The sequence below is a fragment of the Triturus cristatus genome, chromosome 3_1 (assembly GCF_964204655.1).
Source record: "Triturus cristatus chromosome 3_1, aTriCri1.1, whole genome shotgun sequence".
Taxonomy (NCBI): domain Eukaryota; kingdom Metazoa; phylum Chordata; class Amphibia; order Caudata; family Salamandridae; genus Triturus; species Triturus cristatus.
The window spans coordinates 336,143,668-336,170,618 of record NC_140583.1 but is presented as its reverse complement, the minus strand read 5'-3'; the positions used below and the strand labels follow the sequence as shown (position 1 = coordinate 336,170,618).

Here is a 26,951-nt window from a genome sequence, read left to right as displayed (position 1 = left end):
GGGCCGCTGCGCTGTTCTGTAACTTCTTTTCCACATTTCAGGTGTTTATTTATCTCAGCGCGGCACCCATCTTACGGTCGTCGCGCTGTTCAGAAACTTTTTTGCCCCATATTTCAGTCGCTCATTTCTCTCAGCGCGGCACCTACTCACGACCGCCACGCTGTTCAGTAACGCTCTTTTTCCACATTTCAGGCGTTTATTTCTCACAGCATGGCACCCATCTTAGGGTCGCCACTCTGTTCATTAACTTTTTTTGCCCCACATTTCAAGCGTTCATTTTTCCCTCAGCACAGCACCCATCTCATGAGTGGCAAAAACAAATATGTTTCAAGGGGTGGTCTCTTGGAGGAAGGGGCGCCATGTTTGCAGGAACTCCTCCTCCTGATCCTGCAAACCGTATATAACACATTCGTGTGATGCCGTTTGTACCATTGCCACCATCTAGTCCTCCTGTGAGGGGGGCGTGTAGACGAGCGTCATTGCCATGAGATGCAGATTTCAGCTGTTGCGAGCGCTGTGTGGAGTTAGTGATGCAGTGGGCCTGTTAGGCCGGGGGAGTCTTACATATCATGGTGGTTGGGGTGAGGGTGAGGCGAAGGGGCATTGTCCCTCCGAATGTCTCACCTATATAGGAGCAGTAGCGCTGTATAGAAGGACAGACACATAAAATGTGGAAGAGACTGGGAACCGAACCCGGCCCTGGAAAACTGCTCGGCCGGCCCCCCCGGGGGGCTGAGGGGGTGCGCCGAGCTGTTTGCAAGGGATGGTTTCTGCCGATTTTGTTACCAGGGGCCCATATTGCAGGCCCCTGGTAACAAAACCGGCCCACCATGGGCCAAAAAACCCACCTCCACCCTGGCGGCCCACCGGGGAAACACCCGGTGCCCGCTACGGCCAGTCCAACCCTGATCGCAGTTCACACCTGGGCACCTCCAGCAGTTAGAGAGCGGCAGTAACCTGTCCGTTGTAGCTGTAGGGACGTCCAGTATCAATCATGTAAAATTTTAAACAGGCAGAATTTCAATCGGGCTTCTCTGGTACATTTGTCAAGGGCTTTTAGTATGTCCGACCCGTCCTCTCCTTCTATGGTGATATGTAAGCGCGTCTGCCATTTCTCGTGGAGATTGCTAAGGAGAGGTTGAGAGTGCAAATGGTTAGTCAGTGTGCCATATAGCCCAGACATCACTCCATTATATCGACCCCATGCCAGTAGGAGTTCCAGAATTGGCGAAGGTTCTAGTATCCATGGGAGAGGGCCAATGCAGCGTCTCAGGCATTGTTGTAAAGTTTTGCCAAGCTTGTTGGACGGGGAGTCTGACATCGTCTCTGAGCTGGGTGAAAGGTTTTAGCTCACCATTTTGGAGGATCTGATCCAGCATCCGAATTCTTCCCTCTTTCCAACTAGGCTAGTGGAGTGCTCACCCATTTATGCAAATACTGTCATTTCCCCAGAGTGGGACTTTAGAGTGCAATCGGTGGCTTACTTTCAAGAGGTGCTGTGCCCGGTGCCAAGTTTTGTATGTGACCTGCATCAGCAGGTGGGGGGGATGTACGGGTGGTGTGGTCTCGGTGTGGTCTCTGTAAAGGAAATCAAGGTTTTGATCGCAACCAAGGAGCGAGTGTTCCATTATGGCGTGCTGGGGAGTAGATAGGCTGCTGTGAAAGGTTTAGGGCCAGGGAGTAGTGCTCTGGAGATGGTAAACACAGGCCACCATGGGAACGGATGGCTATAAGTTTGGTTTCGACAAGGCGGGGCAGATAGAGCCCCAGACGGATACGGTCGTCTATGCGGCGTAGAGTGGCTAGAGGCATCACAATCTGCAGTATTCCCAGGGCATCTGTAAAGCGAGGTAGTGTGACCATTCATATGGCCTGCACTCTACCCCACATGGAGAATCCCAAGAGGAATCATTTAGCAAAATGTGTTTCCATGTGTGCTATGAGGGGTGTCAGATTATCAGTGACCACACTGTCCAGGCCACAGTTAACTAGGATTCCCAGGTATTTAAGCCATGACGGCTGCCAAAGGAAGGGAGACCCATGGACCGATGCCTTTATTGTACCTTGGGAGAATGGGAGAGCCTCACTTTTGTCCCAGTTCACCTTATAACCGGACAGGGCTTCGAATCTGTCTATAATCTCCAGCAGGGCAGGTAGGGAGTGTGGGAGGTCCCTAAGAACGTCCCAACTATATTGTCTGCATAGAGATATAGTTTGGGCATGCCACATTTAATGGGTTTGCCCTGTATTGGTGGTGAATGGCAGATGAGGGAGGCGAGGGGTTCCATGTCCAGCAAGAACAGGAGGACGGTTAGGGGACAGCCCTGTCGGGTACGTCTTTGAATCCGGAAGGTGTCCGATATGAATCCTCCGCAGTTGATCTGTGCCTCAGGGCAGTCACAGAGCAGACGGATCTTGGAGATAAATTGATCACCTCGGTCAAAGTGTTTCATGGTAGCATAAAGATAGCCCCAGTCAATGCGATTGAATGCCTTTTCTGCATCCAGGGAGAGAGCCATCGCATCTTCTGGTAGGTCTTTTGCAGTTCATAGTGTGTGGGACAGCGTATGGAGGTGATTTCTAGAGGAACAGCCTGGGACAAAGCCGACCTGCGTGTGGTGAGTAAGGGATGGGATGACCATGCACAATCCTGCAGCCAGGATGCTGGCTAGAATTTTAACATCTCTGTTTATGAAGGAGATAGCTGCCGCAAGAGAGTGGGTCTTTACCTGGTTTGGGTATGACTGCAATCCTTGCCCTGTTAGAGATAGGGCCTAGAGATGCAGTCCGTTCCACCTCGCTTAGGGCCACATATAGGGTGTCTATTACCTCCTCCCAGACTATTTGTAGTATTCCGCAGGGAGCCCGCCTTCCAGCCGTGGATTTGTGGTAGTGCAGGTTGGCAATGGCGACTGCTACTTCTTTTGTACTTTTATCTCTCTCTAGCAGCTTTCTAGCATGGTAGGTTAATGCCGGCGAGATAGATGTATAGTTGATGATCAGTAGATGGGGCCTTTGGGTGTAGAGTTTCTCATACAATGAGGCAAACGTATTGACTATGTCCTGGGGTTTTGTGAGGATCTCTCCTAATTCTGCCTGACTGGCAGGAATAGCCTTAAATGCCTCCCGTTGCTTCAGTTGTGCTGCCAGTAGGTGGCCCGATTTCTTGCCCTGTTATAGTGGAGATGGCAAGAACGGAAATACAAACAAAAACAAGAGAGTAAGGAACGAGACCTTCGCCATGATGACCAGGTCAAAAAAGAATTAGAACAATCCACATCAGAGGCAGACACTGAAAACACCACGCAGGAGTTGATTATTGTAAACTTGTCAGACAGAGTCTTATCTACATGTGATGTATCTGTATTAAGCAAAGGACTGGGGTTTTTCCCTACTCAATATGGCAATGATGTAGATATATTTGTTGACCTATACAAATTTGTCCGCCTAATAAAATTGAAAGATAATTTTATTCGTAATCCGCTTTGTCTGTCTGCAACATTGGGGATTGTATTCCAACTATCCACACGGTTTCTGATATAAATGTGTTAAAGTTGTTACTATCATTACAGGATAATACACTGATGGATGTAAATGTGTTAAGGGCTGAGCTGAATATTTCTGAAAATGTGGGCATTGACAGGGGTCTGAAGACACGCTCTAATTTCACCCCAGTGGGGACTCACCCAAACATCGATATATTTAGAGAGAGAGTGGCCAATGGTTTTTATGAACTTTTGGAACATAAGATCCCCCCCAACAGAATGACTCGCAACCTGACTGTGGCAGAAAACGGAGCCCTGAAAGAACTTAGATCTGATCCCTCCATTGTAATCAAGGAGGCAGATAAGGGGGGAAATGTGGTGGTGATGGGCAAGACGGCATACATGAAAGAAATTGATAGCCAACTGGCAGACAAGACCTGTTATACAAAAGTGTCAGGGAATCCGACTTTAGCACTTAGTAGTCACATCAATATAAGACTGGTCGATTGGCGAAAAATAGTTTAAATAAGTGAGGATGAATGTAACTACCTCCCTGGTCAAGGAACCCTCCTTCCCATGTATATATGTATTACCCAAAATACATAAGGGGGGCCCTTTTCCACCAGGACGCCCTATAATTTCAGGGGTTAAGTCCTCCAATGAGAGACTGTCTGAATACGTAGATACATTTTTACAACCTTTAGTCCACAACCTCCCGGCTTACATCAAGGACAGCAAGGATGTCCTCAATAAATTTGAGGGACTTGAGTGATCTCGTACTCTGCTATTTGTCCCCATGGATGAGGCCAGCTTATATACATGCATCAAAAAGGAGTTTGGTGTCAGGGCCTTAGAATTTTTTCTGGGACAAAGAACCGCTGACCACTATATGCATAATGAGATGTTATTGGAAATTACAGATATCATACTTTCCAATAATTTTTTCTTACATGATGACCAATAGTACCACCAAGTACAGGGCACAGCGATGGGCTCCAGGTTTGCTCACGCTTATGCTGGACTCTTTATGGGTTGGTACGAGTGGGAGCGTGCCTGTGGACGCCGGGCTAGAACATGTTATATTCTGGGGCAGGTACATCGATGATAATATTATGCTTTGGGATGGACCTGTCACCAAACCTCTGGAATATTATGTGTTTTTGAATGATAACCCCTACAACGTATGTAGGGAGGGACCATATTGAAATCTTGGACATTGATTTGTATGTTCATGACAATTGCATACAAAGCACCATCTACCGAAAGACCTCTACCTGTAACAGCACTTTACAATCTCTGAGTGCACACCCCAAAAATGTGGTCAATAATATTCCTTACGTTAGAAGGAATTGTAGTTCCAATGATATATTCACTGAGAATATCCAGAAGACAAAACATTGTGTCTTGGTGAGGGGTTACCCCTTAGGAACTCTAAATAGGGCTGAAAACTGGATTGCCAAAGTGACCAGTGAAACCACTTTGACAGTCAATCAACAAAACAACAACAAAAACTAAGCTCACCCCAGTTTCCTTCAATACACAGTATAACATCCAAAGTGATATGGTGTATAATGTTCTGAGAAAACATTGGCATCTTCTCATGCACATCCCCAGCTTAAAGGAGATCATACCACCCAGACATAGAGTGACATACAAAAGAGGAAAAAACTTGAGAAATTGGCTTTGCCCCAATTACATTACCACACCGAATGGTAGAAACCTGCTTATCCAATTCGATAAAGGGTTTCTACACCTGTAAGGACTGTAATGTATGCAGATTTGGGAGGGATAAAACAAAGACATTCAGCTTTAACACCAATAGGGTATATAATATCTACTACCTGATCAACTGAAAAACAAAATATGTTATTTATATTTTGGGTTGCCCTTGTAATAAAATCTACATGGGCAGCACCATCAGGCCCCTGAAAATGAGGATCCTGGAACATATACGTACAATCAGGAATGGTGATCTTAAATACCCTCTCACCTTCCACATGCAGGAAAATCACACAACCTGTAATGACATCTGGTTCATGGGAGTTGACCACATTCCGGCTAACCCCAGAGGGGGGGGGGGGGGGGGACAGGGAACTGTCCCTAAGGCAGAAGGAGGCAGGCTGGATATGTAAATTGCGTAGTGTGGAATACGGTCACAATAGTGATGATGATTTAGACTATTACCTGTAAATGCTATGGCCATGATTGTTTCCCCCTGGGATATCCTCGTCGTAATGAATGAATTTAAGAAAGGTTACATCCGCCTTCACACATATCAAAACGTTTCTAACCATGAAATCTCTTGTATGTTGATACATTTCCTGGACAAGTTTCTAAAACATGAACATTGATTTCCTGCCACCATGGTCCCTACTAACATACATCATGTTAGACAAAGGACTTTTTAGCTTGTAAGTGCTGATAGTATGGATAGAGTGACTTGGCAAATAGAGAAAATTAAAAATCTTTTGTTTTGTCTGAATGTTATTATTGACCTATTGGATTGTTCTTGTACAAATTTGTTGGGGATTATTTTAGACTCTTTCTCATTTCTTTCTTATTGCATTTTGTTCTCTCTGTTATTTACTTAACTCTCCCTGTTTGCTCCCCTTTTGCCAGGAATACAGCTCTGACACTTTTCCCGCTGCTAGGGATATGACATATGTGGACTCTCTTGCATAGGGCGCAGCTCTACAATTCTTTATATCATGGAGGTATTTCTTCTCTATGACCTGTCTTCCCTACATCTCGAGCATAATGCCTCTGTTATTGCACAGCTTGGAGACTGTTTCCTGCACTTTTCTGTCGTTTTTCCACTATATTAGAAAATTAATTGTAATGTATTACCTTGGTGTTATCTGATTGTTACTTTGAGATCTAACTTAGGACTTGGTTTGTACAAATGGAGGTTCAAGTAATTTTATCTGGCTACGGGACAGGTTAGCAAATATTTATTCATGGCGGCTAAAGTTTGGTTGCCATGTTTTTTTCAGGTTACTCATGAAAGTCCGTTACGGGCACTATGTGTTATTATATTTTCAAACCACGCAATAAGGCTAATTTGATTGAATGAATTGCTTTCCAAATCGGGCTCTCTCTGTAAACTGGGGTAAAAGAAGATACTGGAAGTTGATCTTTGATGTGATTAAGAACTTGCTTACAGTGTGGGTGGGGGTGGGTTGGTTGGGGGTGTGTGGTTGTTCTATGCCAGAATCTCAATTGTATGCTCTGGGACAGATGCTATCTGCGTAGGGGGTGGGCGTTGTCGACATGTGATGCTTGACTTTTGCATTTTTAGTGGGGGATGCCTATGGTAAATGGAACGTTGAACTGTCTGACCTGGAATGTTCGGGGGTTGAACGACCATCGTAAGGCGAGATTGGTGCACGCTTACCTGGTGCGCCATTGTGTGGATGTATGCCTATTACAGGAAACGCACTTGAATACTGTTCCAGCTCAGAGATTGCGACATGCTAGGTGGGGGGATGTCTATTCGGCTGTTTATTCTAATTATGCCCGTGGAGTGGCGGTGCTGATTCGTCGGGGGCTGGATTGGAGGGAGATCTCTGTGCAGTGTGACCCGGAGGGCAGCTATGTGGTGGTGTGGGGCCTGCTGTGCGGCGTATCGGTGGTGTTTGTGGCTGTGTATGGTCCCAACGTCGACTCCCCCTTGTTCTTCCATAAGTTATGGGGGCAGGTGAAAGCTGCCGGTTGCGATACAGTGATATGGGGTGGGTATTTTAATGCGATACTTGATGATGCGGCAGATAGAAGAGGGGCGGCCCGGGCACTTAACCCCCTGGCTAGCTCAGCATTGCGGGAGATAATGGCAGACGGAGCGCTGGTTGATGTGTGGCGTAGCAGGCATGAGACTCTGAGGGAGGGCACCTGTATATCAGCACACTGTGGTGCATGGTCGCGCCTGGACTATTGGCTGGTATCGCGGGACGTGGCCCTGTGGACTGTGCAGGTGGAGCATATGCCCCGGTCCCTGTCAGATCATGCCCCCTGCATGTTAAAATTGCGGATCCCTGGAGGTTCGCGCCCAGCGAGCGCTTGGAGGCTACCACCTCATGCGTTGCTTGATGATGCTTTCCGGGAGGAGATTAGGACAGATATCACTGAATACTTTGACCTGAATGTGGGTTCGGTGGCCACTGAGGCGTCTCTCTGGGAAGCTTTTAAGGTGGTTATTCAGGGCAAATGTATTGCTCGACAGGCAGGGGTGCTGAAGGCAATACGGGGTACTCTGGCAGCACTGGAAACAGATATCAAAGGGCTCGAACAGGCATTCTTCACCGCGGGCGAGCCTGAGCAGGCAGGACTCCTGAAATCTAAGCTATTGGCTTACGAGGAGGAGGCGCTGCGGGAGGTGAAGTTCCTGGGGAAGTATGCAGAGGCTAGACGATATGGGGAGGGTGGGAGACCGGGGAAGGTCTTGGCCGGCATGATCAGACCGCCGCGTCCTGCGACTTATATACACGAACTGCGCTCTGAGGCTGGGGAGCTGCTGCATGGCGGAGGTGATATAGTAGATGCATTCTCTGGCTTCTATTCCAAATTATATACTAGCACCCAGGAACAGTGTCCGGAGGGGCTAGAATCCTTTATGGACTCAATAGCGCTGGTGTGGTTTAACAACCGCCATAGGGAGTACATGTACCTCCTGATCGATGCTAGCGACGTGGCGCAGGTCATTAAGAGTCTGCCGCCCGACAAGGCACCGGGTCCTGATGGTCTGACCACGGCGTTTTATAAGGCGTACGTGGATGAGCTGTCGCCCCGGTTGCTGGCGGTGTATGAGCAGGGCCGTTTTCTACCATTAGGCAAGACTAGGCGGCCGCCTAGGGCGGCAAATGGGGAGGGCGGCGAAAAACATACGTTTGGGAATATCGAATGCATTCATTCTTCTAGCCTGGATGTCAGGGGGAGAGAGTGATGGTAGTAAAAGGGAGGGGCCGGCATTTTTCAATTCTCGCCTAGGGCGGCAAAACACCTAGAAACGGCCCTGTGTATGAGGAAGCCCTGGAGACGGGGGTATTACCTGTAACCATGCGTGAAGCCCTGATCATTACACTGCTGAAGCCGGACAAGCCTGCCGACGACCTGAATTCATATCGGCCCCTATCCCTAATTAATGTTGATGTAAAAATACTGGCTAAATTGCTGGCTAACCGTGTGCAGCCTCTGCTGCCAATGATAGCACTCCCTGACCAATCGGGATTTATACCGGGTAGATCGACCTCCCATAACTTGCGGAAAATTTTCTCCGCATTGCACTACCTGCACCCCGATGTCAGAGCTGCGGTGGTGCTTTTAGACGCCACCAAAGCCTTTGATACTCTCGAGTGGCCCTATCTATTTGCTATTTTGGAGAGGATGGGATTCAGCGCACTGCTCCTCAAGAAAATCCGTTTGCTCTACACTTTACCCAAGGCCAGGGTGCGTGTAAATGGCCTAGTTTCTGAACCATTCTCCATATCGCGGGGCACGAGGCAGGGTTGTCCTCTCTCCCCGCTGCTTTTTGCTATAGCTATGGAGCCATTGGCGGCCCGTGTCCGCCAGCACGATACGGCACGGGGTATTGGCTTCAGCTCTAGGAATCTCCTTATATCACTGTACGCGGATGATGTAACTCTGTACCTCATCGATCCAGCGGACAATTTGGATCCCGTTTTGCGGGAGTTTGTTCGTTTTGAGGGGCTTGCGGGCATTTCTGTAAATTGGTCCAAATCGGTGGTGTTTCCCCTGATGGATGGCACTGAGGTGGTGTCTTCTGAGTACCCCCTACGTTGGGAGGCGGACGAGGTCAAATACTTGGGGGTCTGGATTAGTCGCAACCTGCAGGCAATCTGGAATCTCAATTTTGGCAGGGCGATGGTGTGGCTAGGTGAGAAAGTGAAGCTCTGGACCTCCCTGCCGCTGTCCCTCACGGGAAGGGTCGCGCTGGCTAAAATGGTTGCTCTTCCCAAGTTTTTGTATCTGTTTGTCAACATACCCATCTCCCTTACAGCGCATTTCTTTGCCACTCTGCGGTCCCATTTGGTGTCCCTGGTGTGGGCGGGCGGCCAGGCTAGAGTGGCCTGGGAGTTTCTGACGTTGCCATTGACTCAGGGTGGCTTGGGTGCCCCGGATATGAAACTATACGCTTTATGCGCGCAGGCTCAGTTCCTACACTTTTGGATGCATCCCACTCCTTTCCAGCTGCACATGGCGGTGGAGCAAGACGCTGTGGCGCCCCTCCCCTTGAATGTGGCAATATGTGCTACAGCGAAACGTCCTAGAATGGATGTTGACACGGCGGGGGCTGTGCTGCGGGCATGGGATGGGTTGCTCAGGAGAGCGGGGGTTCCGCTGATGTATGCCCCCTCGATCCCACTGTCGCATAACCCGTTGCTGCCGTGTTTGGCGGACGGAGTGGCGGGGTGCCTTGGCGAGAAACTAAACCTTCGCACTTTTGCAGATCTCTTCCCTGATGGCCGGTTCCTATCCCCCCCGGTGCCTGTGGAGGGCGAGACGGTACCCTTCTCCGAACTCTTTATGTATCATAAATTGAAAGCGGCTTGCCGGCAATTGAGTGGGGATTTCCCTGCGGCACCGCCGACCTTTACAGCTTTGGAGGTGGTGGTACGTTCCCCGTCCCCCCGTAAATTGGTCACTCGTATATATCGCCAAGTGCAAACCATGGCGCCGGTGGCAACGCCTAAGTCTCTGCAATATTGGAACGAAGAGCTTCAACCCGCGATCTCTGAGGAGCAGTGGGACTTTTGTTGCGGGCAGTTTACTGAGCTTTCGCCCAACTATAGGCTGCGTCTGATTCACTTTAAATACCTGCACAGGTTCTACAGGACCCCTATCAGCCTGCGAAAAATGTTCAAAAATATTGAGAGAATGTGATGGTAAAAACAAGGATGATCTGTATAATCACATCCTGACCAATCATGGAGCTTGTTAAATAGGCAGGTAATGGTTTAAAATGATATTAGGGTGCGAATATGTATACATGAGGGATCAGATTATGATTTTATGTTCTTGTTTATTTCACAGCCCTGATGATGTCCCAGGAGGGGACGAAACGAGTCGGCTGTTGAGTGTATTTGAAATAAGGAATTGGAGTTATCATCCTTGATAAGATTATTGGATCATAAATGGATGGAATGAACGATTGATGGATCAAAAAGAAATAATTGTGGAATGAAAAATAGACATTTATATGGAACAAGGATGAAAGAGAAATGCACATGGAACTAATTGAGGCACAAAATTAAGAGGACATTTGCGTGGAATCAACTTGACATTCTTCATGTTGGAAAGAATATGAGAACTGAGAATAAATATTCTTATTGGTTAAATCAAAAATATTTGTTTTGAGATATTGTGTTTAACATGGGTGCTCCTTGTATGTGTGAATAAGTTAAATTTTGGAAATGGTTTGACGATGACCATTTTAGAGTGAGCACCAACGGTTGAGCAATAGAGAGAGAATTTAGAACAATATTGTTACTCCCTGTGCGCACAGGTTTTGGACCCTCATCGTTGTGGCATTTTGACTAATTAAATAAGGGTCTGCAGCATGGGAGTAGATCAGAGACATTATAGATAATAGACAGGATTGTACACCAACATGGAGGATGATAGAGAAAAGTTAGCAGCTGAATTATTCCAACACAGTAAGACATCAGGCTCCATGGGGAGGAAGGATGTACCGGATAGGAGTTTAAGGGAGAAGTTTTTGAAATTAGAGAAAGTGAGAAATCTAGAATTATCAAAGTGGTGGGATGGGATGACTTTAAAGAACTATTTAGACCAAAAAAGGATACAAAGAGGTCTTAGAATAATAATTTTTCCCACTTTTGATGATTTTGATGAGGACCACCTCAAAGAATGGGAGGAAAATGTGTACTCTTCTTCATTTACAATGATGAATATTTTGATTAAGAATGCGGATAGGAAAGTTGAAAAATTGAAGAGTCAGATTGCGGATCTTGAGAAGGAAATAGCTGATATGAATTTGAAAGAACTAACTGAGAAGAATTATAGTATTTTGAAGGAAGTTATCAATAGACATTAGATACAAATAAAAGACAAAAAATTATGTAAGATACGTAGAGATGAGAGAGACTACAATCGGGGAAGGGTCTTTACCTTTGCGAAGGGTTTTGATGATATTCCGAAACCAAACTCTAAAGGGGGTCCCATTAATCAAGGTGAATTGAGTTCAGTAATGTACAGTAGTTCAAGTATCTCATCGGTAGATGAACCAACAACATCAGGAATAGGGGGAGTAATACCAGTTAAGAGTTCGTCTTTTTCCGAAGAAATCTCAAGGATCAAGAGAGGTCGGAAGAAAACTTCAGCAGAACAAGAAGGGGGCGGAAATATAGGAAATACCAGGATGCGAACTCGAAGTCAGAACAGAAACAGGAATTAGATCAGGAAGGTGGATTGGTTGGGAAAGCAGGATCAGAGGAATTAGAAGTAATTAATTTATCTGATAGAGAGTTAAATGTTTATGAGCTCTCGGTCTTGAAAAAAGGATTATCTTTTTGTCCAAATAATGAGGGTAATTATACGGATTTAGAGATTGATTTGTTCAAATTCTCCAGAAAATTAAAATTGAAAAGCTTTTTTTCTATGGTGGAAAAACCTTTGAATGTACCTACTGCTATTAAAGGATCAGATATGACGATTGCAGAACTGCATAATGTGCATTTATTAATGTCATTAACAGAAGGAGAGAGATTTGGAATGGATGATATCTGAGCAATGTTGGATGTCCCTACGGACTATAGTTGTACAAGTGGTTTAAGCGTTAAATCAAAATTTATACCCCAGGGGGCTCAATTTACAGCTATTGATATTTTTGTGAAAAAAACCTTAGAGGAATTTCGTAGAATGGAAGACGCAGGGGTCCAAGGGAGATTGAGGAAGGATAACATTACGAGGGAGGAGAGAAAAGCGTTGGAGAGTTTGAAGTCAGACAATAAGATAATCATTCGAGAAGCTGACAAAGGTGGAAATATCGTCATAATGAATAAATCGGATTATGTTCAGGAAATATACAAGCAGTTGAATGACCCTAATTGTTATGTTAGGGTAAGAGGGAATCCGATGGGTCAAGTGATCAGGTTAATTTCAGGATGATTATTTGCTTGGAAAGAGGAAGATTTAATTGATGACGCTGAATATAAATATTTGAATGTTCCTAATCCCACCTTCCCTTTTATTTATACTCTACCCAAAATCCATAAATCAAAAACAGAACCGCCGGGTAGACCCATAGTGTCCAGCATTGGGAGTGTGACGGAACATTTGTCTGAATTTGTAGACACTTTCTTAAAACCTTTGGTGGCAAACTTACCATCATATATTAGGGACACTATGGATGTCTTAAACAAATTGCAGGACTTTAAGTGGGAAGAAGGAATGACACTTGTGACTTTAGATGTTATTGGACTTTATACTTGTATTGAAAATGACAAAGGTGAACAAGCTTTAAATCATTTTCTGAGTAGCCGTAGTGCAAGCCTACGTGCCCATTCAGAGATGTTGGTTCAAATGAGTGCTTTGATTTTGAGGAACAATTTCTTTCTTTTTGAGGACCAATGGTTCCGACAAGTGAAAGGTACAGCCAAAGGGTTCCAGGTTTGCTCCCTCTTACGCCAACCTATTTATGTGGTTGTTTGAGAGGGAGCATGCCTGGGGCCAAAGGGCAGCTAAATGGACGGATTGCATTTTATGTTGGGTCCGATTCATAGATGATGTTTTAATGATATGGAAGGGTAATTTGGTTGAATTATTTGAACATTTTGATTTTCTAAATCAGAACGATTTCAATGTAAAGTTTACAATGAATCACAGCGCGAAGAGGATAGCATTCTTGGATGTGGAATTATTTGTGGAAAATGATCTGATTAAGAGAAAATTATATAGAAAAACTACGGCTACCAACTCTATTTTGTGTGCAGACAGCTTCCATCCTAAATCGGTTATTATAGGGATCCCTTTCGGGAGATGATCAGATTAAGAAGAAACTGCAGTACTGAGCAGGATTTTACAAAAGAATTGGATGATCTGCAAAGCAGATTATTGTATAGAGGTTATAAAATGACTGATTTGTTAGATGCCAAGGAAAGAGTCCTGGAGGTACAGAGGAGCACTACTCTTGTTCAAAAGAAGAGAAGACAATTTAAGGAAAGAGTAACCTTTGTGACCACGCACTGTACTCAGAAAAACGGTATATATAAAGCTCCAAAGAAAAACTGGAGCCTATTGATAGGTGTACCAGGATTAGTGAGTTCGATAGGCGATAAACCAGGAATAATCTACAGGAAATGTTCAACTATAAAAAACATAGTTACGAGGAATTATGTTCCATCAGACGTAACGGAGGGTCTGAATTGGCTACCCAGGCAACCTAAAGATTTTTATGTGTGTGGAACCTGTAATATTTGTGAATTGGGGATGGACAAAACCAAAGAATTTATGTATAATACGAATAAACGATATGTTATAAGAGAATTCATCAATTGTAACAGCACAGGAGTAGTATATGTAATCATATGTTCTTGTAAAAAGATTTATATTGGTAGCACGAAAAGGATTTTGAAACTAAGACTTCAGGAACACAGACGTGCAATCCTTAATCAGGATACCAGATCACCTTTGTATGTACACATCAAAGAATGCCACAATTCCCAACAGGGTTTTAGATTTCATGGTATACAGAAAATCTTGCCCAGCAATAGAGGTGGGGATTGGGAATTACGAATCAGGCAGGAAGAGGCTAGATGGATCAGCAAATGTAGAGCAGTGGCAATGGGTTTAATTAGTGATTCCGAGCTTCATTATTTCTTAGTTTGAGAAGTTAAATTGTACAACACACCTTTCCTGTCTTAGGACAAAGGGAGTAGAGACCTCTGTGGTTGATGATGATGTTGAAGAAGGGAACGAGGTCATATTAAGGAAATCTGACCAGTACTCTGTGTATTGAAGTTGGCGCTGATACCTAAAATGGAGCAGTAGTTTGTAATATAGGACAGATCAGGATTGATATGGGACAGAGATTTTGGGAATCACTAATTTTGGAAGGGTTATAAATCACTTTTTGAATAAATTGATTGGTGACTTTATGGAATACATTGGATGCGGCGTACCTAAGATGAAGATGAGTAGTAATGGAACATTAGGAGTAGGACATAACTGTGGGCCTTTTCAAATTGGGAATGACTTGAATTAATTCATTTATATGGCCACTGATGCGGCGGGCCGAATATAAAGATGAGGAGGAATGGGAGATGATGAATGGGGCATAATAGTGGGCCTTCTCCCATGGGTAATAATGATGAGGTACAGAGTTGATGAACAGACGGAAATCATTTGAATAATGGGTATTAGGTGATGGGTCTATGTGGAAGATAGGGACCATTTCTCATATGTTAATATATTGATGAATCAGGTGAGGGGAACATTTCTCATATGTTAATATATTGACAAATTAGGTGAGATAGCGGACCGGATAGAAGCACGAAGGGAAATAGAGTTGACGGACTGATGGAGATTGCCTGAATAATTGGGATGGGATGACGGGTCAATGCGGAAGATAGGGATCTTTGTTGATTAGTAAAGGACTGACGAATGAGGTGAGATAACGGACATAACAGGAATCTTGATAGGAAATAGGTGGGCTTGAAAAGGCGCGCTGCGATTGGAAGTAGTGAACAGGGGAATAATGCGGATTGGACGACGGTGTTGATGCGGAAGAGCAGGATTGCTGCTCACCAGTAATGAAGCCTACGCATCAGGTGGAATAGCGGACCCGAGAGGAAAGGAACTGATGAACGAGGTGAGATAACGGACATAACAGGATTCTTGATAGGAAATTGGTGGGCTTGAAAAGGCGCGCTGCGATTGGTAGCAGTGAACAGGGGAATAATGCGGATTGGATGACGGTGTTGATGCGGAAGAGCAGGACTGCTGTTCACCGGTAATGAAGCGTAGCATCAGGTGGAATAGCACACCCGAGAGGGAACACAGTAGTTAATTAGCAGTTTAGAAACGGTGTGCAGTGATTGGTTGCCCTGCCTTTTATAACTAGAGGAGCAGGGTGGGCGATTATGTGAAGCGAGAGTATCGGATAGACCGCGTTGAGAGACATTTCGGGTAGTTGAGCCGCTTCAATACTTACAGGTACTGGGTCAGAGAGTTTTGAAAGAATCCTTATGGAAAGTGAGGGGATTTAGTTAATCGGGTCCAGAATGTTTTTTCTCCTTTGTCTTTTATTAATGCAGAAATAGGATTTTCTAATCGAGCCTTGCAGCCTTCATGTGAAAAGATACGCTCTGGATGTTCTCACCAAAATTATTGATAAAAGGTGAGAAGAGTTTGGGTTTTGTTTTGGCTTGGGACACGAAAGAATAGTAATGGGTCGATTACGGCTTTAGAACTTTTGTATGGGAGGTAATGAGTTGGTTGATATTGGAGGTAACTAAGATAACTTAATAACAGTTGCTTTGGTGAGTGTTTTTGAGACATAAATTTTGTGTTTCAGATATACTTGGATGATTAACCAATTGAGGCAAAGGGGAGATTAGCGACATAAATACTACAAAAGAGGCTTTTGAAGAGTACAGAAGAGGTGGGTGTGATTGACGTTGGAGGGCAATATAAGAAGCCGGACAATGGGAAATATTAATTAGAATGCCTACAGGAAAGGAGCAATAAAATTCCTTGTAGGAATGGTCAAGAGGTAGTGAAGAAAAAGGAAAAATTGTTGTTTTTCCGGAGCATATGCAGTTATGAACGGTTTTCTACGTAGGAAGTATTGAATTATACATACATAACAAATGTTATATCTAAGCAGTGTTATGACTAATATTGAGAGAATGTGATGGTAAAAACAAGGATGATCTGTATAATCACATCCTGACCAATCATGGAGCTTGTTAAATAGGCAGGTAATGGTTTAAAATGATATTAGGGTGTGAATATGTATACATGAGGGATCAGATTATGATTTGATGAAATAAGGAATTGGAATTATCATCCTTGATAAGATTATTGGATCATAAATGGATGGAATGAACGATTGACGGATCAAAAAGAAATAATTGTGGAATGAAAAATAGACATTTATACAATGCACATGGAACTAATTGAGGCATAAAATTAAGAGGACATTTGCGTGGAATCAACTTGACATTCTTCATGTTGGAAAGAATATGAGAACTGAGAATAAATATTCTTATTGGTTAAATCAAAAATATTTGTTTTGAGATATTGTGTTTAACATGGGTGCTCCTTGTATGTGTGAATAAGTTAAATTTTGGGAATGGTTTAACGCTGACCATTTTAAAGTGAGCACCAACAGTTGAGCAATAGAGAGGGAATTTAGAACGATATTGTTACTCCCTGTGCGCACAGGTTTTGGACCCTCATCGTTGCGGCTTGTTGGTTTACTTGTTCTTAGGTGTGGAACCATTTATTCTTTTGCTCTGGTCCACCATATTTGAGTGCAACCGGATGTTTTTGGTGCATGTGGATATTGTGTACTCATTAAAAGTGAGTATCATGTTTAAATTATAAATTCCCCATTTACTCGTTAATTATTTTGATATAGTGTTTTTCCTGAAATTCTGAAACATATTGTATAATGTTATCTATACAGACTGAACACGGGGCAATCCACTTGTCCAGTCCACGCCAACACTCGTAGTCGTGTATATTGAGGAGCGCCTCACCTATGGTGGGTATTTAGTATTCTCTTTCTGAACAGCTCCTTAGCCTTCTTTTTCCTCCCCCTCCGTAGCTGTCTATTCTACTTGTACCAATATAGTAAAATATTAAATATAGTAACCTGCACTTTGACTTTACATATGGTTTACCAATATGGTTCCTCTTATCATAAGGACCTTCATATGCAATTGATTTTCATTCTTTCTGATCATTCTCTGATTATTTGTTCTTATCCTAACCCGCTATTGGAACTGATGACTCCACCCCTTGAGGGATGGACTTTACTTTCCTTTCTAAAGCTTTGCACTTGTATCTTTTCTCTTATTTTTCTTATGCTTTTCTTATTTTTCTTACCTTTTCTGTTTTTTTCAGTTCTCTGCTCCTCTTCTATTACTATCAGAATAAATTGTATTTAGGAGCTTGTGGATTTTTCTTCTATAAAATATGTATTCAAATCAGATTTGTGATTTTGAATAACATAGTGTCAAATGTCATGTGCTTTGACAGGCTTGCAGGTTTTTAGTGTCTGTATGTTTACACCTGAAGTGCTGTCCTGGTGGATTATTATTATCATTGGATGTTATGTCACCCCTGTTGAAGGTTCCATGTGGAATAGGTTTTTATGTCACATCTGATTTCTAAGAGTATGTACTGACACAAAGTCAGTCCTGTCACATGCGGCTTCTCTCATCAATTGCCCCTGTATGGTCACTTTCGCAGCAGAACATATGATCCTAATGGAGTTAACAGATGTCCTGTTGTTGACCAGGTAGGTAGGAAGATGAGACCATAGCTGGGCCTTTCTCAGGGGCGAGCAGTACCTCTGGATGTTCAGCTCTATGGTTTGCGGCCTGGGGATGCAAGTCCCATGTTAGGAGCCAGTAAAACCGGGGAGTGAGTCAGACAGAGCGGCTTCCAAGATGTGGGATTCGCTGGTAAGTGCAACAACAGGGTGCGATATCAGAAAGTAGTCTATCCTAGAATGAGTTCCGTAGACAGACGAAAGAAAAGTGTACTCCTTATCAAATGGGTGGCAGAGGGGCCAATGGTCAACCAATCCATAGTCAGTTGTTATGTCTCCTAAGAGGGCTTTGTTTCCCTTGTAGCTCTTGTCCAATGGGCCTATTCTATCGAGGACTGTGTCTTTGGCAAGATTCCAGTCTCCACCAATTACATAGTTAGATGCCCCATTTTCCACTAGTAAGCAGTTCAAGTGTAGAAGAAAGGAGTGTTTGGCACCCGTCGAGACATATATCAAACCGACACACAAGAATTTGTCTGCTGTTGGGGTCGACCCATGTTTTGACATTTGTCACAGGTAGGGATTTGCGTAGAAGTATGGCCACTCCACATTTTTGTGGGTGGCTCCCTCCTTCGGGGGTCTGAAGAGTCACGTAGCTATGGATAACCTTGCCCACCCAGTCGTGGCGTAATTTGGCCAATTCTAAGGCATCTAGGTGCGTCTTCTATAGGAGGGCGATGTCTACTCTTTTCGTTTGCAAGTAGAAGAGTACCTTTTTACATTTGATGTAATGGGTAAGGCCGTTTACATTCCATTAAATGGTGCGCAATGGGCAGGAGGGTACGGGGGGCAATCGCTGTTATCTGTTGGTTGATGGGGCATATAGGTCGGTGGGGGAGGGAGGGAAAGAAGGAAGAGGTGTTAGGATGAGAAGGGAGTATTGGCTTAGAGGATAAGGTAGGGAGCACAGGGGAGAGTGCAGCAAGGAACAATGTGGGGAGGGGTGGAGATATGGTCGGTATAAGGGGGGGGGGATCCAGGCCAGGGGGGCAGAAGGAGCAGCTCTTAGGTGACTCTTGGTGGTTTAGGTGGCTGTGAAGAGGAGGTTACCTATATGTATGTGTAGAGGTGGAAGGGGATGGAGGGGGAAGGGATAGAAGCAAAGATATCTGGTATGTGTGGAAAGGGTGAGACAAACTGGTAAACTGCGCAGAAAAGGTCAGCACTAGGGGGAATTGGGCTGCTCTTTGCGGTTCTAAAGTTTCATGCTATGCAGGCCAGTCAGGCCCCCGGACCCCCCAGGAGACATGTCAGTCTGGGGTTGATTCAGGCGCTCGGTCACTGCTATGCTGCTGGGCGGCGTTGTGGTGTCTCTGTGGGCAGTAGTGTATGGGAGAGGGGACATGGTTGTAAACTGAGATGATATAAATCAACAGTGCTTATGCAAATACTGCACTCTGTGGGAGGGCGCGCTTAGTGATAGCAGTTCTATGGGTCGAGGGAAAGAGTGTGTGTACAATATGTATCATGTAGAACATGCAATGCAGCGAGTGCAAATCAGTGTATTATTATTCAACTCAACAGTAACAATAAAGACATTTCATGACTACATTCCTAAGAGAGAGAAAGAGTAGGGGGTAGCACCGGGAAGGGAAAAAACAGTATATAACATGTCAAATATAGGAAATAAGTGGGTACTCAGCCGGTCTTCCCCTCTAATAGGTGTCAGGGCATCAGATTCGAGTCCTCTCATTAGGTGTATAAGGCTCAAACTGTTGTCATTCAGGATGGGCCCTCCTTGGCCTGGGTGGGTTTCAGGGGAGAGCATGACGTGTCTCTGCCTCTTTCATGCGTGATGGCGGCCACTGCCTGTAGGGCCTGTGCTCTGTCACCCAGGAAGCGAGCAGGTCTGTCCGGGTCTCTGCTCCTGCTCTGGAAGTGGCCTGAGTTGCGCTGGAGGTCGCCTGGGGATTGTAAGGAAGTTGGTAATGGGCATTGCGATCAGTCCTCCAAAGGAGGTGCGGCAAGTTCCATACTTTGAGGATTGAGACTGTCCGAGAACAGACGAAGGTCATCGGGGTTGAAGAAGTCTTTGGAGATTCCCTCTTTAGGGACCCCCAAGCGTGCAGGCTGGAAGTGGCCATACTTGATGTCTAGTTGTCGCAGGTGGGGTCTGAGAGAGAGGAAAGCTTTGCAGTGGTCATTTGTCTCCCTTGTAAAGTCTGCTGCTGTTTGGATCTCATGGCCCTCAAAAGAATGCGGGCCATTAGTGCGGGCCGCTGTCAGCAGTTGGCGGGCCTGTTCATGGTGTAGGAAGCAAATAATAAGCGAGCACGGTTGTGCGTTCTTTCCTGCGCTAGGTGGTCCTATACGATGGGCACTCTGCATCTCCAGTGGTGGGTCAAAAATGAGGCCTGTGAGTTTCAGAAGGGTGGCATTGATAAAGGACTTGGCATCCGATCCCTCAATTCTTTCCGGGAATCCAAAAAAGCAGACGTTGTCCCGGCGACTCCTATCGTCTAGGTCCACCACTTTGCTTTGAAGGAAGAGGAGTTCTTGGACCCAATCAGGGTTAGTATTAAGGTGTTCCTCTATGGCAGCAACGTGTGTGTTGAGACAATCCACCAGATTCTGGAATCCAGCAATGTCTACATGGATGTATTTGGTCTCAGTAGTGAGGGCAGAGAGTGATGTTGCCATGCCTTCAAGTCTACATCCTACAGCAGCGATTTCCTGGCGAATCCGTTCCATGGGGGGGGGGTCTGGTGGGGTGGCCATCATAGGGTTGGGTGGTTTTGGTACCAGAGGGGCCGTGACCTGCAATCCCGGGAAAGGGCAGCCTTGGGCCAGTGCTTCTGTAAAGAGAAGTTGTGGTGCTGGCTTTCCTGCCGCTTTGCCAGAAGTCATCCCCGGCTTGTCCATGGCGTGTGGGCACGATACACCATTGATGACCCTAATGCTCTGGGCAGATAAAGAGCAGGCAACCAGGAAGGGCTCAGATGTGGTGGTATCCTCTGTCCTGAGGAGTAGCTGCAGCTAGTGTTGGTGGCGGTGGGGAGCTGGTAGGCATCTCTTAGAGGGCTGAAAGCATGAACTGCGGGCCCCAGTGGGCAGAGGGAACGTGACAATCTGGAGGGTTCCAAAAGCTCAGCGTTGTGTCCCAGGGGTGCCTACAGTAAAGCCCAACCTAGCAGTCTGGTGAAGATGAGGTTAGCCTAAAAAAGGGACCCTCAAGGGCTATCGGAGGACGGCGAGTAGTAGCACCTGGGGGAGCTTCTGGCTGTGGCCTGCGCCATTCTCGAGTGTCCACGACTATCTGGTGGCTGTCTCTCCCAACATGTGAGTTTGTTGCTGGTAGGTGAACAGTCAGACGTGGGGAGGTGCGGCTCCTCCCGCTTGGTGATCCGGCGTGGGTGGCTGTGGTGGTGTTTACCGGGGGGAAGTAGGCTCCAGGACACGGCCCTACAGGGGGACCTGTGTGGTCTCAAGATCATCCAAGGGTGACAGGCCCATCCCAGGTCCATCTGGCCAGAACTAGGCCATGCAAGGAGGACATTGTGTGAAGAATATGTTTGCCCACTCTTCGTTGATTGCTGATTCATGGGCGTCTTTCCTCTAGGGGAAGGGGGACTGACTCTGCGCTTTCAGTCTTTAATAGCTGGGGGCATGCTATCCAGGTGTGTTGGCGGGCTCTTGGCCTCATCTGTCCTCCCAGGGCAGGTGGGTCCATCTCAATGGCCTTTTCGGAGCAGTTTGTGTCAAGCTGAGGAGGGGGAGATCCCCTGTAGCAAGTATCCCCGCCACGGGTTATTCCACCCGGCGGTGCTGGGTTGCTCCCACTGAGAGGCCATGGAGCAGTCAGATGTATGGTGGACGGGGCTGCCCGTATGACATGAGGTCCAGTGTCTCCAGGAAACCCTTTCTGTATGCTGAGGTGAGAGGACGGGAGCGGGGACAAGTTCAGTGCAGGACCCAAAGGACCCGAATCGACTCCAGTCCAGGACGGGAGGGGCAGGTTGTCGCTCAGAGCAATGCATGGCTGTTCAGGGTGTGACTACACAGGTCGTGGTCTTCTTCTGCAGCGCAGATTCAGCCAGTCTCCCTTGGGGATGGAGGCAGGGCCAATATATCCCTCTGTGCTGTGCCCCAAGTGGGTGCTGAGGCACTCACCAGAGATGTCTGTGGTAGTCCATCAGAATTCAGCAACAGGAGCGTTCCCGCACCGAGGGACTTCGCCGGCCTGTGCTCCGTACTGTGGGCGGGGTCTGCTGTCTGAAGTTAGGCCCCTGTCGTCTCTCAGCAAGGGAGCTAGGCAGTAAAGGCTCCCCAAAGGATAAAAATCACCTCCTCTGGGTCTCTGCCCCCCGTTACATGTGGACAAAGTATTAGCTCGCAGGAGGTGTCCGGGAGGCCACAGTCGCTGTTTGGGGCTCCCCGCAACATGGAGCTCCGAAACGAAGCGTCCATTTGCAATCGTGGCCAGACCACGCTCCACAGTACCAATGTTAAAATTATTAATACAAGGGGCAGGTGTCCAAAATTGGTGCAGAGATGCCTGATCAGCACCGTGGCTATCAGTAGTGTAGCAGTTGCACAGGAGATGATAGCTGTAATGTGCACCAGCACTGCAATCGTGATACACAACGAGTGGGCAGGAGAACCCAATTTACTTGCTTGTATTGGGGCCTTTACTCCCTCAAATGCCCCTGGCCTGGATCCATGCCCACTTATAAGGATAATCGCCTAGAATACATTTATACACAGTTAGTGCCAAAGGTAACTATTTACATAGAGGATGGTTATCTGAGAATATTGTATTGTATTGTATTGTAAATAAATTTATAAGGCGCACAGCTACCCACCATGGGGTCTCCCGGCGCCAACTATAAAGAGGCTAAATGAGATAATTGTCTACTGCACGAAGAGCCAAGTTTTCAGGCCCCTACGGAACTGTGTAAAAATGGATTGAAATTTTAGGTATACAGGAAGGGAGTTCCAAAGTTTAGGGGCCAGATACGAAAAGGAGCAACCCCCCATTCTCGCCAATTTGAATCTGGGGATCACATAATTGCCCTGGGAGGCTGATCTAAGAGCGCAAGAAGGGACGTAAGGGTGGACCCGTGAACGTAAGTACTGAGGTGCTGAACCATGTTTGATTTTAAACATGAAGCAAAGAGCCTTGAATTTAATACGGCTCTCTATACACAGCCAATGTAAGTCCCGCAAACAAGGGGAGATGGAAGATCTCTTCGGGACCTTGCAAAGGAGCCGAGTGGCAGAATTCTGCACCAGCTGGAGCTTCTTACGTACCTCTTGTGTACAACCCAGATAGAGTACATTGCCATAGTCAAGGCGAGAGGTTACAAGAGCTTGGACCACAGTACGTCTTGTTGGAACGGGAAGAAGCCAGAGGATTTTTCGAAGCCACCTTAAGATGGTAAAACAGGTGGCTGAAATGCTGACAACTTCTTGGCGCATAGATAAAGAATCGTCCAGCAAGAAGCCCAGGTTGCGTACATGCGTAACCGGTTGGGGTAGCGGACCCATTACCGAGGGCCAATGATTAGGGCCCCAAAGATGTTTATCCTTGCCCAGTATAACTAACTCGGTTTTGTCACCATTAAGTTTTAACAGGTTAGCCTGCATCCATTCAGCAACGCGACCAAGTCCCTCCTGAAGTGTTGAAGAGGAGCACTCCTTGTTAGAGGATAGAGAAAAGATGATCTGCGTGTCATCTGCGTAAGAGTAAAGAGAAAGTCCCGCCTCCTCCACTATTGAGGCCAGGGGTCGTACGTAGATGTTAAAAAGCATAGGGCTTAGCGTAGACCCCTGGGGAATCCCGTAAGCAGATGTACGTATGGAGGAGGAGCAGCTTGATGAACAAACCTGAAATGAGCGCTGACACAAAAACGAGGCTAGCCAGGACAGAGCCGGCCCAACCACCCCAGCCTTTTTTAATGCGGCGAGAAGAATAGAATGGGAGACCGTATCAAAGGCAGCGCTCAAGTCAAGTAGTATCAGTGCCATGGTTTCGCCTTGATCCAGATGACTACGTAGAGTCTCAGTGACCCCCAGGAGAGCAATTTCTGTGGAAAAATTTGCACGGAAGCCTGACTGAGAGGAATGCAGATAACCTGTTGCCTCTACATGTGCAGTTAGATGAGTATTAACATGCTTCTCCAAGATTTTTGAAAACATGTATAGCCGGGAGATAGGCCGAAAGTTAGCAAAAATGTTGGGGTCCGCCCCAGGTTTTTTCAAAAGGGGGATCACCATGGCCTTCTTCCAGTCAGCAGGAACAGTGGACTCCCGAAGAGAGGCATTAAGCAATTCTTGAATCACAAGAAGGGGAGCCGGTGCGAGCTGACCAAGAATAGTAGGAGGCATGGGATCTAAAGGGGAGCCAGATTTCACCTTAGAAAGACACAGGCGTAGAGACTCTTGGTCCAATAAAGGCCACTCAGAGATCAGTTCCTTAGGAGAAGGGCTCTCACCATAAATAATGGGAGAAGACTCACTTCCGGGCAGTGGTGTACTAACTGCCAAGGAATTATAGATAATTTCGACTTTAGTAATAAAAAAGTCAGCGATCTCATTACATTGGGATTCATCAAGTATTGGAGGGGCTGGAGAAGTATCTGCCCCTGCCAGCTTTTTTATCATGGAAAAAAGAGCCTTAGGGCGATTAATGGCCTTAGAGATGGATTCAGAGACGAAAGTCCCTTTCGTTTTCCTGCAGGCTAGATGATAATGTTTTAAAGCTGACCTATAAATTAATTTACTCTCAGCTGAGTAAGTTTTCCTCCAACACCTTTCAAGGTGTTTGCACTTGGCCTTCATTGTTTTGAGGTCCTGCGTAAACCAAGGAGCAGGGGGCACTAAGTTTAGATTTAGGACTACTAAATTGCGAAAAATCCTAATTTTAAGACTTTCGGTATTCACAGAAGGCATTTAGGAGTCCTAAAGTTAGGACTCCTAACTTCTGTGAATACCGAAATGAGTAAGTGCCTTCTGTGAATACCAAAATGAGTAAGTGCCTTCTGTGAATACGAAAATGGTAGTAAGTTTTGGATTTTGTCTTAAGTTAGTTCTGTGAATCGGGCCCCTTGTGTTTTGGGAGGGACCTACAGTTAATACTCCAGAAATTGAAAGTGGTGCTTACTGACCCCAGTGAAGCTATTGTTATAGAAGGTACAGCTTGTGTTTTGTCTCTGTTATAGTTAAATGTAAAGTCACAGCCTGTGCAGTTGGTCAAAGGTCTAATTGACAAGTCAGATGGCCTGCAAACGCATTCCTTACCCCGTAAGTGGTACAATTCCTCAGCGGAGTATATGCGGCGAAGGCTACCATCTCCCTCATCAAAGACATAATTTCTGGCCACTGGGCACTCGAGGGCGCGGACGGGCGCAGACGGGCTTGCCTCTGGCGCGCCGGAGGCGCGCTATCGGAGCGCCGCTGCGCGCGCGCGCTGCGCGCTTGCATCTGATTGAATAAGTAACAGCCGGTGGAGCAGGGGGCGTGGCCCAATGCGGAAGAGACCCACCAACCACCTTCGCGGATTAGGAGCGAGTGATTGTGGGCGTCTTCACAACACAACACAGGTAACAGCCAATGTCTCCCACGTATGTCCCCACAACCCTACACAGCGAGCGCTTCTATTAGCAAATTAAAAGAAATAAGGAACAAAGTTCCTGTGTTAAAAGTTTTATGTGCGAGTATGTGGGCAAAATACTTGGCTCAGCGGCAGCGGAAAAGATCACAGAGGACCGCTGCGCGCTTGCATCCAATTGAATAAGTAACAGCCGGTGGAGCAGGGGGCGTGGCCCAATGCGGAAGAGACCCACCAACCACCTTCGCGGATTAGGAGCGAGTGATTGTGGGCGTCTTCACAACACAACACAGGTAACAGCCAATGTCTCCCACGTATGTCCCCACAACCCTACACAGCGAGCGCTTCTATTAGCAAATTAAAAGAAATAAGGAACAAAGTTCCTGTGTTAAAAGTTTTATGTGCGAGTATGTGGGCAAAATACTTGGCTCAGCGGCAGCGGAAAAGATCAAAAGCATTTGCTTTTCTCCTCACTCTCCTTCCTTGTGCCTCATGCTGCTCTTCTCCTCCTTACTCTCTTTCCTTGTGCCTCACGCTGCTCTTCTCCTCCTCCCTCTCCATCCTTGTGCCTCACGCTGCTCTTCTTGTCCTTACTCTCCATCCTTGTGTCTCATTCTGATCTTCTCATCCTCCCTCTCCATCCTTGTGCCTCACGCTGCTCTTCTTGTTCTTACTCTCCATCCTTGTGTCTCATTCTGCTCTTCTCATCCTCACTCTCCATCCTTGTGCATCACGCTGCTCTTCTCCTCCTCACTGTCCATCCTTGTGCCTCACGCTGCTCTTCTCCTCCTCACTCGCCATCCTTGTGCCTCGTGCTGCTCTTCTCCTCCTCGGTCTGACCTTGTACCACAGGCTGCTCTTCTCCTCCTCACTCTCCGTCCACGTGCCTCACGCTTCTCTTCTCCTCACTCTCCTTACTCATGTCTCACACTGCTCTTCTCACTCTCCTTACTTGTGCCTCACGCTGCTCTCCTCCTCACTCTCCTTCCTTGTGCCTCACGCTGCTCTTCTTGTCCTCGCTCTCCATCCTTGTGTCTCATTCTGCTCTTCTCATCCTCACTCTCCATCCTTGTGCCTCATACTGCTCTTCTCCTCCTCACTCTCCATCTTTGTGCCTCATGCTGCTCTTCTCCTCCTCAGTCTGTCCTTGTACCACAGGCTGCTCTTCTCCTCCTCACTCTCTGTCCACGTGCCTCACGCTTCTCTTCTCCTCACTCTCCTTACTTATGCCTCACACTGCTCTTCTCCTCACTCTCCACACCACATACAGACACTCCATAACACATAGGTAAAATAAATTGCCATTTACAGCGCTAAAAGCTCTAACTCAAACAAGTGCGAGACCAATTGCATTTCCAAATGCTTGTTCTTAATTTTATTG

At 46.2% G+C, this 26,951-nt stretch overlaps 1 long non-coding RNA gene across 1 annotated transcript in view; it reads left to right on the top strand.

Annotated features, from left to right (window-relative positions):
• Window positions 1-12,178, top strand: part of LOC146860214 (uncharacterized) — a 111,657-nt gene extending 99,479 nt beyond the window's left edge. The window contains exon 5 of the long non-coding RNA XR_014978803.1: window positions 10,533-12,178. This is a non-coding gene — a long non-coding RNA (uncharacterized LOC146860214). The remainder of the gene's footprint in view (window positions 1-10,532) is intronic.
• Window positions 12,179-26,951: the final 14,773 nt, after the last annotated feature.